This window comes from Abramis brama (genome assembly GCF_963993115.1).
Source record: "Abramis brama genome assembly, chromosome: 10".
NCBI classification, from domain to species: Eukaryota; Metazoa; Chordata; class Actinopteri; order Cypriniformes; family Leuciscidae; genus Abramis; species Abramis brama.
The window spans coordinates 17,334,082-17,342,565 of NC_139972.1; the positions used below are offsets into that span (position 1 = coordinate 17,334,082).

The window sequence follows — 8,484 nt, forward strand, 5'->3', positions numbered from 1 at the left end:
GGTCCCGGTCATCCTCTCCTTAATACAGTGCAGTCGCCCTGTCCCATGTGCAGAAAAACACCCCCAAAGCATGATGCTACCACCCCCATGCTTCACAGTAGGGATGGTGTTCTTGGGATGGTACTCATCATTCTTCTTCCTCCAAACACGTTTAGTGGAATTATGACCAAAAAGTTATATTTTGGTCTCATCTGACCACATGACTTTCTCCCATGACTCCTCTGGATCATCCAAATGGTCATTGGCAAACTTAAGACGGGCCTTGACATGTGCTGGTTTAAGCAGGGGAACCTTCCGTGCCATGCATGATTTCAAACCATGACGTCTTAGTGTATTACCAACAGTAACCTTGGAAACGGTGGTCCCAGCTCTTTTCAGGTCATTGACCAGCTCCTCCCGTGTAGTTCTGGGCTGATTTCTCACCTTTCTTAGGATCATTGAGACCCCACGAGGTGAGATCTTGCATGGAGCCCCAGTCCGAGGGAGATTGACAGTCATGTTTAGCTTCTTCCATTTTCTAATGATTGCTCCAACAGTGGACCTTTTTTCACCAAGCTGCTTGGCAATTTCCCCGTAGCCCTTTCCAGCCTTGTGGAGGTGTACCATTTTGTCTCTAGTGTCTTTGGACAGCTCTTTGGTCTTGGCCATGTTAGTAGTTGGATTCTTACTGATTGTATGGGGTGGACAGGTGTCTTTATGCAGCTAACGACCTCAAACAGGTGCATCTAATTTAGGATAATAAATGGAGTGGAGGTGGACATTTTAAAGGCAGACTAACAGGTCTTTGAGGGTCAGAATTCTAGCTGATAGACAGGTGTTCAATACTTATTTGCAGCTGTATCATACAAATAAATAGTTAAAAAATCATATATTGTGATTTCTGGATTTTTTTTTTTAGATTATGTCTCTCACAGTGGACATGCACCTACGATGACAATTTCAGACCCCTCCATGATTTCACAGTGGAAGAACTTGCAAAATAGCAGGGTGTTCAAATACTTATTTTCCTCACTGTACACACACACATATATATATATATATATATATATATATATATATATACACACACACACATATATATATATATATATATATATATATATATATATATATATATATATATATATATATACACACACACACACACACACACATATATATATATATAGAGAGAGAGAGAGAGAGAGAGAGAGAGAGAGAGAGAGAGAGAGAGAGAGAGAGAGAGAGAGATCTGAATTCCTGTGTCATGCATCACATTTAACAGTCAGTACATCAGGTTATGTCTCAGGTCTGACAAGAAATTACTCACTCAGTCAGTGGTCATTGCACAACCTCATTTCAATGAAAGGTATTTCTATTGTCCAAAATAATCTTTTGAATCTCAAGGGGGCTGTCTGGCCATAAATTATGAATTTGGCTGAAGTGACTGCCAGGCCATGAGACTACAGACAGCTCTATTCAATAAAACTTAAAGAGAACATACTGCCAATAAACAAATAAATGTCTGCAAGGAATCATTTAATTTTGTCACACTTAATAACATGTTCTTCCTGTTCAAGACAAAAATAAGCTTATATAAAACAAACCACTATAAATCTCGTGTCTAACTATAGGCGCATTGTATATATTTTGTTTTTATTTCCGTTGACATGCACATTATCATCATCATCATCATAATCAGGGTTGACACAGAATAAGCGGATGAATGACAGCTCGACTGTCGTCCTATACAGTTCAATTCATACGCTGGCACGTGCCAAGTCCGCATCATTTTCCCCCAGTTCAAAACATACGAGAGGCAAGACCAGTTTTTTGAAGACTCAAAAACTTAAGGCGGTCTACAATAAGGAAAAGAGGTGTTTTTGTTCTCGCCGAAGGAAAGTAGATTGATATGCGGTTAGTACATCAGATATGCGTAAATACATTGTAACGCTGCAACACTTTGGGGTTATATTTAAAGAGGCGTACCTGGTTTGGTAGATCCGTCGCAATAGACGATTACTGGGTTACACAAGAACTCTTTGTAGTCGGGCACCAACGCATAGACGAGCCATTCGCTTAAGCTGTTCCATTCACCGCTTTAAAATGCGACACTCTGGACGTCTCGTCTCGACGCTGCACTCGCCACAACTGTATCACATCGAAAGCTCGTCACCTTCACTGGGTTGCCAGATGTCCAGTGTATCGCTTTAACTTCACACAGAGGTATTTATTAGTTCACCATCTCAAACACGCACGACCTGAAAAAATATACGATTATTTGGAATGTATTATTTTATTTATAAATTACTGAGAGTAAATCTCCTCTCGGCATATCACTGTCCTTGGTGAGGAGCTTTTATCTCACAGGCAACACGATTACTGGTTCACTGTCTGAAGAAAAAAATAATAATAGCAACACTCTGATTGGCCCAGAGTCGTGTTGACGTGAGTGTATCGACGTCTGCTATAGGTTAATGCTCTCAGTTTGCTTTAACCCCGCCCTCTTTGGTTGTGTTTTGCAAGGGAGCACCGTGGTGCTACGGGGTTCTTAAAGGGAAAGCGCATATGAAAAGAGATCTTGTGCTGATGAACTAAAGACTGCGCCTACTTCATTCCCCCCGGAAAGTCGGTATTCCAGTAAATATCGCTGCTGACATTAACAGAGTAAAATATTTTCAACACTTTAAATAATTAGTAGTTATAGAAACTAAAACATAATTAAAAAAAAACATGCATCTCTTTTATTTTAGAATAAGCCTATATTCATGACGCATTTTTTTCCGAATAGACACATATCAAACTGAAATAAAAGTTTAAAACTTGCTCAAAAGTTAGTGTTCATTATTAGCTAAATAGTGCTACTCCCTGAGCACCACCATATGTGTATGGAATCAAATTTCCTATTTCTGAGCCCTTTTCCAAGTGACATTTTATTCAGCTGTTCCTTGTAGAAATTTGGAAACTCGACTTCAAGAGTTGAAACCTGGTAGAAATGCATGCAGCATTACTGGCAAAATAAGCTTCATGCAGAATAAGTTGAATTTGACAGCCATTACTGCACTAATAGACCATAACATGAAAACAGAGCACTCAGCTTCTCCAGAGCCAAGATATTTTGAGCCCATAAAAGCTCCCATCACCATAGTTTCTCAGCCCATGTTTCATGTTTCTTACTAATGCGGTGGTCAAATGCAATAGATGTGAAGCTGACATTCTTCAAAAGAGGGACGGTTTGTTTTTTAACATATTCAGCACAGCCATTTGTGCCACTAGTCTTGTATACAAAAATACAGTATACAGCTACAACAGACAACTCTTTAATTTGAAATATTATATTATATTATATTATATTATATTATATTATATTATATTATATTATATTATATTATATTATATTATATTATATTATTATGGACAGCACTTCAAGATGGATCAAAGTCTTTTTCCTCTTGTCCCTTTAAAATTGATACATCACGGTCAGATCTCTTTGAACAGAGGCTCTTCAAAGGGAGATGTGTAGCTGTGGGCGTAAATTATTGTATTGGTTTTAAACTATAGACCCAGTCAGATCTTGGTCACTTCAAAGGACTGGTAAACCGGTATCCAAAAAGCACAGATGATCATTAGATCCCACAACTTGCAATTTACAAGCTTAATTATGATTTTTCCTTATGTTCACTTCAGTAGGAAGCTCTCAGCAGTTCAGGGTTTTGTGAAAAATCATTCTCACCATCCTGTTCAGTGAGATGACAATCAAACAAAAGTCACATTCCCTCTGGGGGCCATTTTTCCTGGTCTGTAGCTCCGGCTATTCAAATATCATCTGTGAATGATGACAAAAATATGGCCGCTATATAATGACTAACAAGCAGGTGGGTCAGAAATGGCATCTTTAACAATATGTCCCCGGAGAGTGGAATGGATGGTGCTGAGAAAGCACACCAAAGTGTGGGAACAGATGGGTCCTGAGAGAATGGCAGGAAATCACAGCCCGTGTGGTGCAACATAGTGTGTCGCCGTATGGGCCTGTTCAGATCTGCAGTGGGACAGGCTCCGGGGCAGAAAAAAAAGGGCCACCCCCAAGTGTGAACTCATCTGTGCATTTTGCTTCATGTGGTTGCTTGCATAAACACTCGCTGCATTCTAAACACATACAGCTTTGGTGGAATGAATCTTTGCTCTAGAGAAACACTGAACCCCTGGATGTTCAAATGTGATGTACTCTGTAATTTGCACATAAACTGAAAACTGAAAGCTGCCTTGAATTTAAAAGCATTTGCTAAATAAACCCACCCTGGAAAAAAAAAAAAAAAAACATTAGGAGGACTGAATAAATAAAAAATAAATATATGGTTTGCTGTCATTTACCACAGAAACTAATTTAAATTGAGGGATACGTTTTAATTAATTAAGTTAATTGTATGTACATTTTAAACTACTTTCTGTGGTTGACATCATGCAACCAATGTGGCCAGTACAGTTTAAAGCAGTGGTTCTCATTTGTGGTAACATAGTTTTAATTCCATGATATTTTTCGACCATACAATGAAAATCAATGGCAAAAAAAAAAAAACATAACAAAAAAACACTGTTAAGTTACATTCTTCAAAATGTCTTCTTTTGTGTTCTACAGAAGAAAGATCGTCAAACAGGTTTGGAACGGAATGAGGGTGAGTAATTGATGGCCGAATTTTTATTTTTGGGGTGTACTATCCCTTTAAAAGTCATCTTGTGGTCCCCCTGGTTGAGAACCACTGGTTTAAAGTTCACTTAAAAAGGAAAATTCTGTCATTAGTTACTCACCCTCATGTCGTTTCAAACCTGCATGACTTTCTTTCTTTGGTGAAACACAAAATACGTTTTTTTTTGTCCATAAAATAAAAGTCAATGTGGTCGATGTCATTTTGGGCCCCATTGACTACCATTGTATGGGTAAAACAGTTGAAACCTTCTATTCTACAATATATCTTATTTTATGTTCGACAGAAAAACTAAAGTCATGCAGGTTTGGAACGACATAAAGATCAATAAATGATGACAGAATTTTTATTTTTATATGAACTATCCCTTTAATTTCCAGAACCTCAAAATAATCCTTATTTAATAATAAGTTTTTGAGCTCTATTTAAAGTTTCCGACTTCACCATAAAGTCAAAATTACTGTGCTAGCTGTTGTCAGAGAAACAAAAACACTGACTGAGGCTTAAGAAGATAAATCACATCGCCGCACAGCTTTTCTGTCAGGTCTGATCTTAGCAGCAGTGGTTGGAATCCGCAGTCCCATTCAAATCCACAGTCATACCAGTGAACAAGTTTAAAAGCACAAGCATACAACCTCATTCTTTATTAAAACCATTACGTTACCCATTGAGGTCTCCAAAAGAGGTTTGATGCAATAACAAAACTGGTAGGCTCTCGTTTACCAAGACGCATTGAAAGAAAAGGACCATGTGTCTGCAGACATTTAGCTTCAGGTTAGTGGCAATACTTTATTGGAAACACATGGTTACAAGTATTGGAACCATTTGGAAGTAGGCTACATTGTGTAAAAATTTTGATTATTTGTGATGTGCCCTGTAATTTCTGAAACAAAAGATTGGATGTGGATGAATGTGCATGCGTGAGCTTTCTGTCCTTGTCCTCCTCTCCTGCAATCAAATTCTTAATCAGTCACACAGTGTCTGGCTTGATTAGGTGAAAGCCTTCAAGCTCTGCCAAAAACAGAAGATTGGGGGACAAAGGGGAGGGTGATGAAGTGCTTGGCCCAGATAATGCGCCTGTTCATACTCAAGGGTACCCACAAGAATAATAAAAAAAAAATAGTTCTCTGTTTTACACCAATTATTTGATTAAACTGTCTCAGTTTGTGAGAGAGCACCGCTAACAGCCGTAGAAGTTCGTACAAATACATGGCCAAATGTACGCCAATTTGTCTTTGAACATTTATTAGCAAAATCCGTGAGCATTAATAGTTGCTCCAAATTCTGCTATAACTGCTTCCACTTTTCTGTGAAGGCGTTCCAGACACTGGAACAAGGATGCTGGGATTTGCTCCCATTCAGACACAAAAATATCAGTGAGGTCAAGCTCTGATTTTGAGCGACGGGGTCTCACTCGCAGTCTGCATTTCAATTCATCCCAGAAGTGCCTAATAGGGTTCAGGTTGGCGTTTTGGGAAGGCTGTCAAGTTTTTCCTCCAGATTCTGCACATTTTTATTTTTTTGATCTCGCATGTTTGTTTGAATCTATTAATTTCAACCAAAGAATGATAATTTCATTATCCCTCCCACAAATGACTGCAAATGTCAAATGTAATGTATATAACAATATACATCAATATTGATTGTTTTAATGTATAAGCACAGTAAGCGTAAATAAATAAAAAACACTACTGTTCAAAAGTTTGGGGTCGGTAAGGTTTTTTAATGTTTTTGAAAGAAGTCTGTAACACTGTAATTATTACAATTTAATATAATCTAAAATTTTCTATTTTAACATTTTAATTTATTTCCGGTAAAACTGAAGTTTCGGCATCCTTACTCCAGTCTTCAGTGTCACATGATCCTTCAGAAATCATTCTAATATGCTGATTTGCTTCTCAAGAAATATTTCTTATTATTATCAATGTTTAATATTTTTGTGGAAGCTATGATCAATTTTTTCAGGATTTCTTTCTTTGCCGAGTAGAAAGTTCAAAAGAACAGCATTTATTTGACATAGAAATATAAATATATTAATTTCTTTCTTCTTTTTTTAAACTTATTGACCCCAAACTTTTGAACAGTTGTAAAGATACTAAACATGTGATTATAGACCAGGCTTAATTTGCAACACTCATACAGCATGTACTGTAACTGAAAGGGCTGTCCACACTCTTTTGGAATATAGTGTAAGCCAAAGAAAGAATAATGTGCTGCCTTGCTAGATGTGGCTCCATAACTGTTTCTAAAGCACTTATACCGTTGTTTATTAAAAAACGGCTGCATCTAGTGCTCTAACACAATTTAGCAGTGGTGTCCAGCTGGCCTGACTGTAAGCTAGTCTTTAGTTTGTGTATAGCTCAGTTGTGAATGTTATATGCACTGAATTAGCAGACTTGTCCCCGCAGTTTAATTGAGGTGAATCGGTCTTGGCAGGGAGCCTGGTCTGATTTTTAACTAAGCTGATTTTCATTGGCCACTGTTTAGGGTTATGATCCTGAGGCAGATGGTACTGTACATCTAGTGGGATTTAGAGGTAAATCAACATTGCCATAGACAGTTACAATGAATACAAACAGGCCTATGTTTCATACTGTATGCCCTGAGTGAGAGCTGTTAGCAGGAGCGGTGTTTCTTAAGTAAAAGATACCGCTTATATGGATGTTGTGTCATCAGGGCTTACTTACATGCTTTCACAGCTGGAATGATTTAGTCAGGGTCAATAGGTGGGATTGCACTGATAAAAGTTGGTTAAAGAAACAAGGCAACTTGACATTTTTGCATTCCTGTAGCTCAAAAGGAGAGCATGGGTAGAGATTCAGTATGGAGGAATGGTCTCTGATCTCTTGTCAGGGGGCAAATAATTGTTCCCAATGTGTTTAGGAGAAAAACATTTATTTCATAATGTGTTTTCCCCTCATTTTCAATTCTTTACTTAAATAAAAGGTTAGATTTTTGCTTTTTTTTTTATTATTTTTTTAAATAAAATATCAAAAGGATAAACAATGCAGATTTATTTTTTACAGCCATCTTTGATCATATTTACCAAGGGGGGCAAATAATTCTGACCAGCACTATATATCATGGTTTATATCACAACTCTTTTCAACAAATCCTTCTTGAGCAAATCAGCATATTAGAATGATTTCTGAAGGATCATGCATGTGACACTGAAGACTGGAGTGAAATTTCAGCTTTGCAATCTCAGGAATAAATTACATTTGAAAATATATTAAAATAGAAAATAGTTATTTTAAATTGCAATTATATTTCCCAATATATCTGTTTTACTGCATTAATGCAACATAAAATGCAGTCTTGGTGAGCATAAAGACTTAAAATATTTAAAAAATCAGTAGTGTTAGCAGACAGACGTTAGTTAGAGAGTTGATGTTTAGATGTCTGTGCTTGTGGTGCCAAAATACAATTTACATTGTGTGAGACGATCCTCAACAGACTGGACTCTCATTATTGACTTGTCCCACTAACAAGCAACCGCAAAGATTTAAGCAATAGTTCAACACAGACACAAATGAAGCTTAACCACAAACGCCTATTTCGTTGACCAGTATAAACACACTGAGCAAAAAGATGAGCTCTTAACATCACTACACAACAAATAAATAATGTGATTGGCGACCAAAACAGCCACATAACAGCATACATCATCAAAATACAAAAGCCTATAACCTATAATCTATGTTCTGCAATGCATGCTGTAGCTCACAAATCTGACAAAAAAAGTTGTTTATTCGGATAACTGTTAAGCTAGTTGGAACAACATTCAGGGAAATATTGTTAG

At 37.2% G+C, this 8,484-nt stretch overlaps 1 protein-coding gene across 2 annotated transcripts in view; it reads right to left on the reverse strand.

Moving 5' to 3' along the window:
• The window catches only part of tpst1 (tyrosylprotein sulfotransferase 1), a 42,365-nt gene extending 39,994 nt beyond the window's left edge, over positions 1-2,371 (reverse strand). Inside the window, exon 1 of one of the 2 annotated variants that reach the window (XM_084125725.1) lies at positions 1,969-2,371. The gene's annotated coding sequence lies outside the window, so the exon portion shown is untranslated. The remainder of the gene's footprint in view (positions 1-1,968) is intronic. The other variant, XM_084125726.1, reaches the window with a different exon arrangement.
• Positions 2,372-8,484: the final 6,113 nt, after the last annotated feature.